Raw genomic sequence first — 12655 nt, 5'->3', positions numbered from 1 at the left:
CAAGAATGAGATGTGGTTGTCATTAGATAGTTTTACTTACTTGCAGCAAGCAAAGGAGACAAGGTATTTGGGTCCAAAGCTCTGTCTTTCCAAAGGAAGGCTTAGCCATTGCTTACGTACACTATTTGGTTAATTACACATTGATTTGTTCTTTGCAGTTGGCTACACTTATTCAGCTGGGTCTCTGTCAAGATTATCCTGTTTACAAGTAGTATCTGCAAAATACTGTGCTACATTTTAATATTTAGCAAAAATAGCTTTTAGTCAGAATCACCCAGAACTTGAGACTCTTGGCCTGTCTAACAGGCTTTCTCTTTAGGACTTAGTTCAAATGCTCTCAGGCACTGACTACCCAAAACTAAACTAGTCTCTTAAGTTAGCTTGTATCCCCTTTACCCTGTTTAGTACATTGCTTACCATTTCGTTTTCTTTTTTTTCCTTTTTCTTTTTTTTACAGAGACAGATGGAGAGTCAGAGAGAGGGATAGACAGGGACAGACAGACAGGAACAAAGAGAGATGAGAAGCATCAATCATCAGTTATTTGTTGCGACACCTTAGTTGTTCATTGATTGCTTTCTCATATGTGCCTTGACCGCGGGCCTTCAGCAGACTGAGTAACCCCTTGCTTGAGCCAGCGACCTTGGGTCCAAGCTGGTGAATTTTTGTTCAAACCAAATGAGCCCACGCTTAAGCTGGCGACCTTGGGGTCTTGAACCTGGGTCCTCAGCATCCCAGTCTGACGCTCTATCCACTGTTCCACTGCCAGGTCAGGCCACTTACCATTTCTTGAAGTTACCTTTTTTTCCTATAGTTATTCATTATCCTACCACACTGAAATAAATATAATTTCATATAGTACTTTAGAGTTCCCACTGAACTCAAACACACACACCCTGTGCTCCCTGAGATCAAGGATATTTTCAGGCAAATAAATGGTTTTTACAGCTAATAGATCTTATTTGATACTCATATTATTGTCATTCATTCCTGAGCAATTCATATGCAAAAATAAAATAAGCTTATAAATCTCTGAAACATACTATGCAATTTTAAACTTCCTTGACTCTACACAAATTGTTCCTTCTGCTAAAATAAATTCTTTCTCTGCCCTGGCCAGTTGTCTTAGTGGATAGAGCTGCGCCCAGCTTGTGGAAGTCCCACTATTGATCTCCAGTCAGGGCACACATAAGAAGTGACCACGTTCTGGTGTGCAGGAGTCCCGGGTTCGATTCCCGGCCAGGGCACACAGGAGAAGCACTCATCTGCTTCTTCACCCCTCCCCCCTCCTTCCTCTTTGTCTCTCTCTTCCTCTCCCACAGCCAAGGCTCCATTGGAGCAAAGTTGGCCAGAGCACTGAGGATGGCTCTGTGGCCTCTGTCTCAGGCGCTGGAATGGCTCAGGTTGCAACAGAGCAATGCCCCAGATGGGCAGAGCATCGCCCCCTGGTGGGCATGCCGGGTGGATCCTGGTCTGGTGCATGCGGGAGTCTGTCTGACTGCCTCCCTATTTCCAGCTTCAGAAAAATACAAAAAAAAAAAAAAAAGAAGAAAAGAAATGACCATTTGTTTCTCTTCCCCTCTGTCTCCCTATTCTCTCTCTTCCCCCCCCCCCCACAGCCAGTGGCTTGGTTGGCTCGAGTGTTAACCCTGGGCACTGAGGATAGTTGGGTTGGTCTGAGCATCAGCCCAAAATGGAGGTTGGCAGGTGAATTCCAGTCGGGGCACATGCAGGAGTCTATCTCCCCTACTCTCACTTAAAAAAAAAAGTCCTTTCTTTGTTCTATTGGTAAACTATTTGGCAAGGAGCCCTCAGAGACGACCTGTGGAGGAATCAATGTCGGGGAGTGTGTAGCCCCACTGCCCAGTTGGTCACGTTAGACCTTGGGACTTGAAGAAAGGCTGGATTGGAATCTCTGCAGTGAAATTCTGCCCCAAACATGGAGCCCTCTCTCTTCTCAAGAGAGAGAGAGCAAAGAAGGCAGCTTTGAATACCCAACAACCCACTCACCACCTCCATTTGAATGTTATAACTCAGATTTCACATATTTAACATGTCCAAATAGAATTTATAATGTAAAAGACAGCCCCACTCATGTGCTCACCTTAAAATCTGTGGAGACATCTTTGACTCCTCCTACACACATGCACACACACCTCAAATCCAATCTGTTAGCAAATCTGGCTCCTTCTTACCATTCCTTCCACTGTCACGCTAGTCCAAGCCTCATCATCTGTTGACTGTGCCACTGTCCTAACTTCTAATCTACTCTCTCCTCCTACTCTTGCCCCCACCCTTCATTCTCTGCAAAGTAGCCAAAGCAATCTTTTAAAACCTTAAGTGAGATGGTATCACATATACACACCCCCCCCAGAAAACCTCTGATGACTTCCCTACATAGTCTGGCCACTGGCGACTCCTCTGGCCTCATTTCCTATCATGCTTTCACCTGGAGGTTAAGGACACAGACTGTAGAAGACCTCTGCCACCTGTTGCCTGTGTCATGGGGCAAGGTGCTTAAGGTCTCTGTGCCTCAGTTTCTCCATCTCTAAAGAGAAGATGATGATAACATTTACCAAGTTATTGTAGAATTGAAGAACAGTCTCTGGCAAATGGTAAGCCTATGTAGATGTACCGTGTTTCCCCATGTATAAGATGCACCTTTTGTCAAAAAATTTGGGGTCTAAAAACTGAGTGCGTCTTATATAGTGGTCATAGATTTTTTTTAAACTTTCATTTCCCACTTTTTCATGTGGATAAGGAGTTGTATGAATTTTATAATGAATAAAATGAGTTTAATAACTTTATGTAATACATTTTTTTCAACTTTCAAACCCCCAAATTAAGGTGAGTCTTATACATGGGGAAATATGGTATATGTATATGTTTATGGTTTTAAGTAGCTTGATATCTTAAAGCCTTAAATTTGAAGAAACAAGGAGTACCAAAATATATTAAGAAAAGAGAATAGAGTTTCAAGTTTTTATACTTGAGTTTTAAAGACACATTTTTATGAAGGTTTGAGTTGCATGGTGGTGGAATCTTCCCTTTGACCCCCCCCCCACTTTTTTTGTTCAAATACAAGTAAAAATTTCCTTAGAGAGTCACAGAGGTAGAAGAAGTGAGCCATGGAAGAAGTGAGCCAGCTGGGCTGTGTGGGCTCAGGAAACAAGTTACAGAGGCAAAAGAAGGGCTGTTGGAGCTTAGGAGAGAGAAAGGGAAAGGTTTGTGCCTTGAGAGAAGAAAGGGAGAGGAAAGGCACGGGAATGCTAGAGAAGGAATGAGAGAGAGAGAAAAAAAAGAAAGAAAGCACTCTGAGGCCTAGCCTGTGGTGGTATAGCCAACAGAGCGTCGACCTGGAGTGCTGAGGTCACTGGTTCAAAACTCCAGGCTTAACTGGTCAAGGTACATATGGGAAGCAACGGCTACGAGTTGATGCTTCTCCCTCCTGACACCCCTCCTCCCTCTAAAATTCAATAAATAAAATAAAATAAATAATTTAAAAGAAAAAGAGCATGCTGAGGAAAGAAGGGATTCCCTTTTCCCTTTAATGCAACAAACAAACAAAAAATAAACAAACAAACCTGAGAATTAGTCTCACGAGTTTTAATAGTGTTGTATTGATTGATGGCTTGGTTAGTTTAAAAATAGTAGTAGCCTCTGTAACAGTCACTTTTTATTTATTGTCCCTGGCTTTAAACACATTCTCCTAGAAAACCAGTCTTGGACTCCAAAGGAGACCGGCTGAGATGCTGACTTGACTCATTCCTGGTTAAGAAGGAAACAGGGTGCTGCCAAGAGCTGTTTGAAGTATGTTGTGGGCTGGGCGGACAGACAGCCCTGATTGGTGCCTCTATCTGGCAGTGTGGCTATAAGGCACTGCTGCAGCTTGGGCTTTTCCAAAACTGATTGGCATCCAGGTTTTGGCTGTCAAATATCAGCTCTTTAGGACACAATCTTTCATTGTGGTGACATGATGTCTTCTCCCAATTCTGATGAGCTGATTTTTTTTGTGAATGGAAAAAAGGTAAGTTTATGAGATGATTAATATGAATTTTTGCATACCACAGACAAAAACTAAGCTCATTTTTTTCTTATGATGCCATTTCTTATTTAACCTCTGTCTTCTCTCTTTTTCAAGTCATATATAGTGGTTTGAACTGAGACATGGGTCACCTATTCAAGCTTTAGTGCAAAATTATGAAAACATGGGTGTCTTTGCTTGCTCTTAACTTTTCTTTTGGAATTAGTAAGGAACTCTCATTGTTATTTGTTAGATTACAATGGGAATGAATTCTGACATTGGTATAAAAAACTATGTCATTTTCCTCTTTACTTGGATATTAGCTCTACTTGGGTTCACCAATGTTATTCTAATAGAAAGCCTATACGAGCCCTAGCTAGTTGGCTCAGCGGTAGAGCATCAACCCAGAGTGTGGAAGTCTCTGGTTTCATTTCTGCTCAGCGCACACAGGAGAGGCGACCATCTGCTTATCCTCCACTTCCTCCCCCCTCTTCTTTCTCTTCTCCTCCCTTAGACATGGCTCGACTGGTTTGGTACGAGCACATCGCCCAGGCACTGAGAATGACTTCCTGGAGCCACTGCCTCAGGTGCTAAAAATAGCTTGTTGGTGCACAGCCACAGATGGGGTTTCCAGGTAGATCCCCATTGTGTTGCATGAGAGACTCTGTCTCTCTATCTCCCCTCCTCTCACTTAAAAAGAAAAAAGGCATATGTAACATTAAAGATGATAATAGCAAAGAATAATTTGGTTTTGCCTCAATTAATCCACTCAGGCTAACCAGTTAACTTAGAGATGCAAGCACCTCTTCTTGAGCAATGGAAGTTACTTTCTTTCTCTACTGTGGAGGAAGTGTGGCAACTCATATTCAGTTGTTCTTATGCCTGTATTTGCAGAAAAGCTGTAACTAAGAAATGCTCAGTTGTTCTCAAGCCTGTACTTGTATGGGCAAAATGAATCAATGAAAAGCTTGAGGTGCTTTGGAACAATTAGGAAAAAACTATTAGAATATTAAAATAGGAAATAGTGTTGAAAATTCAGCTGATGTCAATGATTTTGCTTCTCAAGCCTTAGTTGAACCAAATTACTGATGTACTTCCCCAGAAGAAATAGCACTTCAAGCAAGGCAGAAATTCTTGGGAATTTTGTCTATCAAACAGCAGGGAAACATAATTTTTAAGAAATTTATGAACAAAAAGTGAAAGAGAAAGAAAAGAACAAAGAAAAAGTATGGCTTTAGCAATACTATTTACCATTAAGTCTGGATCTTGAATGACCTAAAGCCATCTGGAATATCAGAAAAGAAATTGCTGAGTGATTATTCATAATAAATAAAAAGTCAAATGCTAAGAATGTATCCGAGTTCCAGGTAAACAGGCTGTGTTGCTTTGCCTTGGCTGGTAAATAAAACCACTTATCTTTAATATCACAGAATAATGATTCCCTCTCCAAGTCTCCAATCTTTTGAATTCACAATGGTATTTTGGTGTGTATTGCCAGTGGCCAAGACCAAGCAGGTTCACATTGGATTCAGGCAGATGGTAGAAAAAACTGCAGAGCCCAAAGGGTTGGGCCATCCTGTTTAATAAAGTCTCACAACACACAGGCAGCAGAAACAGCCTCTCAGGCAAACAAACAGCAAAATGGCCCTCACACTGGTGGGCGGGCAATCTGAACATCTGCAATCCCCCTGGGCGCAAACACCCATAGCCTTATATAGGCCACACGCACATGGCACTGCCACGAGGCCAGGTCACACACTACTCAGGCAAAGTGCTTACACCTGGTAATGCCGTGAGCAAGCCGAACACAGCTGCCCCATATGGTGTGTTTACCTTTCTCTGTTTTACAAATTTCTAGGACAAGTTATAGATGGCAAAATAATCTGAGTGTGTTCATTGTGATTTTTGTGGTTATTTTTCCTTTCTTTTGAGCCAGGAAAACAGAGTTGAGCAAAGCACACGCCTCCATCAATGGCACATCATCATCATGGTCTGGACGAGGCTCTTCTTCTGCTTTTTATATTTTCTTTTCTTTTTATTTTCTTCTTCCACATACATCCACTCTTGTGCATTTTAAATATACATCCTTGCCATTATTTTCCGTGCAGTTATTGAGAAATATAGATTTATCCTTGGAATATATGCAGTTGATCCTTGAATAACATGGGTGTGATTTGCACTGGTCCGCTTACATGTGGTTGTTCTTTCAATAAATACTTTAAATGTATTTTTTTCCTGAATTTCTTAATCACATTTTCTCTATAGCCTACTTTATTGGAAGAATACAATATAAATAAATACATACATATAACAAGCAGACTGTATGTTAATCAACTACTTATGTTATTGGTAAGGCCACCAGTCACCAGTGGGCTATTAATAGTTAAGTTTTGGGGGAGTAAGAAGCTATACACTAAATTTCAATTGTGCAGAAGGATCAACACCCCAACCCCTGCGTTGTTCAAGGGTTGTAGAGTGTTTGGCCGTGCAGGAGTGTGTGTATATTCTCAATGTACAAAGTAAAATTGTGATTTATACATCTTCTGCTCCTTTTGTGACTCACTGCTGTTTTTGAGATCTGACCATGTTGCTCTTTGCACCCCTGGTTTGTTACTTCTGCATGCATAGTTCTCCAGGCTGTGCTCATCCTTCATTCTGCTTATCCAGTCCATTAGTGATAGACACATGAGAGGCTTCCAACTTCCCACTACCCCAAGAAACTCTGCAGTGGACATCCTACCATGTCTCTCCTTACCAACACTGGCAAGAGGATCTCTACATAAGATTACAGCATGCCAATTATATAAGCCCTGACAGGTGGCTTCCAGATTCCTGCATAGGGCATCACATGATAAGTGTTTTCTTGCCAATTTATGATTTGCAAATCTGTCATGTGCCGATACTTGAAACAGTCAGACTTTCTAACGCTTGCTAATCTGATGGGTGTGGAGTGTTGCTTTACTGTGTGCTTTCTCTGCATCCCTCTGATTACTGGTTAGGTGGCTCCCCTTTTCATAAACTTACCTGAAAAGGACTACTTTCTCTCTGGTGTCTATGAAGTATTAATGGAATCAGAAGACAACTGTACAATTTTGTGAGTGCAACTTATGTAGTATTTCTCATATGGTTACTGAAACATTTATTAAATGGCTGGGAATACTACATATTTGTCAAATTGCAGTTGGCAGTCTTTGACTAATTTCCCAAAGCCTAATCTTGTTTTCTCCTTCTTCATTTGGAATCTTAATTGTTCAATGCCACGATGGGTGCAGGGTTCATTTCTGGCTCCTCAGGTCTTCTGGAGACTCAGAAAGAGGCTTGGAAACAGGAGGCATTTTATGAAAAAGTAATGTGGTTTGTTGCATTTCTGGGGTGACAAAAACAGGAACACCTTTAGTGGAATGGTGTCCTCTTCTTTGATGCTGCTCAGTGCTACCATTTCAGGTAACTTTCTCTTCAGTTTTCTCTAGTCTTGCCTGACTGTACCCAGGAAGGGAGCTGGTTGGGTCAAGGAGAGCAGGGAGCTTTCATCTCCTGTGTCAGCTCTGACCTACTGAGAGTAACAGCCTGGAATGCAGAGTGGGAGGCAGGCAGAGATTCATGCTCCCTTCTGCACCTCCATTTCACTGGGAGGAGGGGGAAAGATCAGGGTGGCTCCCTTAAACACAGTTCCTTAAGATCGCATGACTCCCTTAGGAAATCTCTGGCTAACCTGTTTTAGGGTTTTCAATGGTTATGGATTGTCTTGAATCAATTTCAAAACCTTTATGTCTGCTTCCCCATCTGGATCTTTCCTGGAATTTATCATTGTCATATACTCTACAGCGTGGGGCAAAGGTAGGTTTACATATGTTTTTATGGAAAATAATATAATAATTAATAAATAATAATACAAGAATCAACTCTGTTTCACATACACCTGCAAACCTACCTTTGCCCCAGAAAATTCAGAGACATTGAAACAATGTTCCAAAAAATTTTCAGAATTCTGGTTCCAAATGTGAGGTTTTCTTTGGTATTATTGTTTTTCCTGTAAAGTCACCACCTATCAAAAACATGCCCTCTAAGCCATGGGCAGAATTGCCATGACATTTCGGTGTTACCTTCCTAAAGCCCTTCTCTCGTGTCACACTGTAGGTCACAGAGAAGAGTGCTGACCCTGAAGTGAACCTGCTCTTCTACCTGAGGAGAGTCCGTATCCTTATGTTTCACTGCAATGAATCTGGACTGGGTGGTAAAAAGGGAACTTCAGAACTAACACCTCGGAAGAAAGTCACTGTGTGTTTGTTCTGGGTAAACAACTTCCTGTTCAATTTGTAGAGTCTAGCTGGAGTTCAGAGCATGCACCTAGCAGTGACAGATTTGTACTTTATTCGCTGTACTTTTCACCTGAGCAAAACGAAGAGAACCCTCCAGTGAACCCTCGGGAGGTGGGGGTTCTGTGGAAAATAAGTTCTTGATTTTGGAAGCCCATGGTCACCCTGATGACTGATTCATATTCAGGAGCGTGAATATAAAAATGTCTGGCCGATTGCTCAGGGGTGCATGCCACTGACAATGGTTTCACACAAGGGCATTTCATTGACTTGTCACCCATACCTCTGCATAACCTTATTGAAGAAAACAAGGTTTCATAAACATTTCAACACTCCAAAGAACACCTAATGCACTCCCAGATCCCCACCTCAGACCTGGGCCTTTCTCACCTGTCACTCCTCAAGACCTCCAGTGGACCCCCAATAAATACTCAAAGAGAGCTTCCTGGCTTTGGGCGCCACTAAAAAGGGGTCGCACAAGGGAGTGATGGTGGCAGTGGTTACACAGCTCCACCTTAGATGATATGAGTGTGTGTAATTGGGGTGAAATCTGAATCAGCTCTGTTCTGGTTATCAGTGTACAACTGACACCCAGGTCCTGATGTTGTGCTGTAGTTATAGGGATATCAGCACTGGGGACATCCTACGGAAGCTGGGGAACAGGGACCAGGACTGTTGGTACTATTTTTGCAACTTTCTGTGTGGTATAATTTCAAAATAATAAATTAAAAATATATTGTTATTGATATCATCACTCAAAGGAGGCACTGTGCTAGGCTCCGGGATTCCGGGTTGTACAGGTAACATTATCCCATCTTTCCCCAGTGTCTTTACTTCTTCCCCACACCTACCTCCCAACACACACACTCCAAACATCACTTTATTTCTCCGAATTTATCTAATAAATTATATGTACCTGATGCCTCCTTTTCTACTGAACCCTTTGTGATGACTTCCGACCCATCATTTTCCTACTCTAGCCAATATTTCCCCTACTACCCTGTTCCACTCACTATTCCAGGAACTGGGTTTTCTCCTGCATAATGAACAAACAGACAAAAAACAAACAACAGGCCAAATCCTTCCTCACTGGCTTTGCAATTTCCCATTTACCCAGCTTCAAAATCTCACTGTTGGTTAGCATACCCTTTCACTTCGCCTGATATCACTTCTTAATGAATTTGGTTTTAAGTGAGAGGCAGAGAGACAGACTCCCGCATGCACACTTACCGAGATCCACCTGGCAAGTCCCCTACGAGATGATGTTCTGCCCACCCGGGGTCGGTGCTCTGTTGCTCACTACCTGAGTTATTTTAGAACTTGAGGTGAGGTCATAGAGCCATCCTCAGCATCTGGGGCCAACTTGTTCAAACCATTTGAGCCATAGCTGTGTGAGGAGAAGAGAGAGAGAAGGGAAAGGGGTGGATAAGTGGATGGTCGCTTCTCCTATGTGCCCTGACCAGGAATCAAACCCAGGACTTCCACATGCTAGGCTGACGCGCTACTTGATATCACTTGTAAATCTACACACTTCTCCTTGCTTTCTCAAGACATCTCAAAATGAACAAATACATCTATGTGAGGAGCAAGCTGAAAATCATGGACTCCCAAGTGAGCACGGCCAGAAGCAGCTCTGGGCAGAATTACCCCAGCGCCATTTCCCCATCTCCCCTGGGACCTCTCTATTCCTTGACTCTCCTCCTTCCAGTCCACCTCACAGGCACAAAGTACGGCTGTGGGGGAGGAGGCTGTGGTGCCTGCACCGTTATGGTGTCAAGATATGACCCCAAGAACAAGAAGATCCAGTATCCTTTGTGTTGGCCATGCATGTGCACATCTGGAAAGGATGTGGAGCTTCCCACTGTTCTGTTCCTATACACTCCTCCTCTCCTCTCTCCAGGTGTCTGTAACATGCACATAGAATCCATGCTGGTTCTCCCTGCAGCTTCCTATGCTCCAGATCCTTCCAGACTTTCTTCCTATCAGAATGTATTTAACTGGGCTAGCATTCAACCAGTATTTGTATTTTTTAATGTTTTGCACAGTTGGGAACCACCTGGCTTAACTACCCCACATTGGTTTACATAAATCAATATATCACCTTATGATCAGCAAAGTTTCCTTTCCCTGTAATGAGGGGGATCAAATAGAGAATGAGGATCTCTGGAGACCCTACACAAAACTATTATTCTATCTATGTACTTCATTCTTTTTCTATTTTTTTTTTTAAATCAAGTGAAAGGAGGGGAGGAGGAGAGACAAGCTTTTGCATGAGTCCCAGTTGGGATCCACCCAGCAAGCCCCATACAGTGCACTGCTCTGCCCATCTGGGGCTGCTGCTCTGTTGCTTAGAAACTGAGCTATTTTAGAGCTGATGTGAGGCCATAGAGCCATCTTCAGCACTCAGGGCCAACATGCTCAAAACATTCAAGCCATGGCTGTGGGAAGAGAAAAGAGAGAGAGAGAGAGAAGGGTGGGTAGAGAAGCAGATGATTGCTTCTCTTGTGTTCCTTGACCAGAAATGAAACCTGGGATAGCCACATGCCAGGCTCACGCTATACCACTGAGCTAACCGGCCAGGGCTCCATTTCTTTCTAATATTCTATGCCAGCCACATGTAAGCCTTTTGTTGAAAACTTCCAGATGTTTATAGTTTTATACCTAGTGTTCTCTATATTCTTAAGGAAATACAGTCTCATGCTTCTCCTGGACCGAAACTACCCCCTGAATTATGCCCCCCACTTCCTATAATTCCAGCGTGTTCTCTTTACATAATTCCATCACAGCCATTATCCAGTCACAGCGTGCCTGGTGCCCATCTGCTCTCTGCATGGAGCTGCTGTCACCACAGCAGAAGGTGTAGGAAGCATCAAAACCAGGATTCACCCCGTGCAGGTAAGAACATACACTGATTGGGACGAAGGGTTGATATAGGCATCCCACATAGTCTAATGTACTCCAAATAGATCACCAACTATGAAATTCTTTGTACTTTTAAGTTCTCATTTTGTGAGAGTCCATGCTTCAAAGCTAGGATTCTTTTCAAAGACTGGTGTATCAACCAAAATTTATTCATTGATTTTAATATATCTTAACTTCTCAGCTCCATTGTTATGATTTTAATTTGCATTTCTCTGATGATTAGTGATCATTTAAATTAAAACAAGGACAGTCCAGTTTGATGAGAAAAAAAATGAAATGGAAAACTAGAAGTTTATGGGAAACACTAGCTGTCTAAGATATTTCCAAATACTGATCTCTGAATAATAGGTTTACTATGTGTACAAACACACCCAAGTGCTCCCCAACTGTCTCACAAGTAACTGAGCACCATGCTACCACAAAACACAGCTAAAATGACAAAGTGTTTACTAAAGTCTACAGAACTTTTTAAAGCAATGGCAATGTGTTTCTGTCAGTTATTTTAGCTTGGTGGTATTACATGCTTTTTTCCCCTATTTTCTTTTTTTAAGCTATGTATTTCAGTTTTGTTTTTTTCATGGGTGGTTACTGTTAGGTTATTGTAGATGAAAAGTTTCACATATATAAGAGTTCTTTGTTTTATCAGTTCTCCTGCACTTCATTTTCCTTTGCTATTGCAGACCTTTATCCTCTCATCTTTCATGTTTTTGTTCTCACAAATTATCCTTTTTCATATCGTAACCTTGTTGGAGCTTTTACTTGTAGTTTTGTGTTACTTTGTCCTTTATATTTGGCCAAATAATCCCCTTGAGTATTTCCTGCAGTAGGGGTATTCTGGTGATAAATTTCCTCAGCTTCTGTTTGTCCAGAAAAGTTTTTATTTCTCATTCATATTTAATACGTCACCAGAAAGAGCCGGGTTTAGGGAAGCTCATTGCATTCAGTCAATTAAAAGAAATGAACCAGACTGAGTATATAGGAGTATCTTTCATTCAGAAATACTGGTACCCTGGAAGGCAGGAGAGTCCTGTCCGCTTAGCTGCCTTAACACTCTCTTGGTTCTGCCAGTATTGCAGGGGTCTCAAACTCGGGCCGCATGCGGCCCGCCGAACAATTTTGTACTGATTTTTTTTTTGTTTTCAACTGCAGTGAGAAAAGTGTTGCGTAACAGTTGCCTTTTGTAGACCTAGTGCGGCCCGCAGAACGGCTGTGGTCTTGCACTGCGGCCCACATGCTGAGTTGAGTTTGATACCCCTGATTTAAAGGGTTCAAGGGAAAAAGAAAAAAAGTAAAAGTCAGTGCTTTTAGTTACAAAACATTATGCAGAAGCTGAGAATTCAGCTGTGGAAACATCTCCTTTGCAAATTCTTTTGATGTGACACAGGCCCAATCAGC

General features: G+C 42.1%; 1 long non-coding RNA gene across 1 annotated transcript; it reads left to right on the top strand.

The window, feature by feature from the left end:
• The first annotated feature begins 3943 nt into the window (after positions 1-3943).
• Positions 3944-10123, top strand: LOC136337565 (uncharacterized). Its single transcript, XR_010731851.1, has 3 exons — positions 3944-4025; positions 8160-8217; positions 10047-10123. It is a non-coding gene; the product is annotated as an uncharacterized lncRNA (long non-coding RNA).
• Positions 10124-12655: the final 2532 nt, after the last annotated feature.

This window comes from Saccopteryx bilineata, chromosome 5, assembly GCF_036850765.1.
Source record: "Saccopteryx bilineata isolate mSacBil1 chromosome 5, mSacBil1_pri_phased_curated, whole genome shotgun sequence".
Classification (NCBI taxonomy): domain Eukaryota; kingdom Metazoa; phylum Chordata; class Mammalia; order Chiroptera; family Emballonuridae; genus Saccopteryx; species Saccopteryx bilineata.
This window is presented reverse-complemented; position numbering and strand designations above follow the sequence as displayed.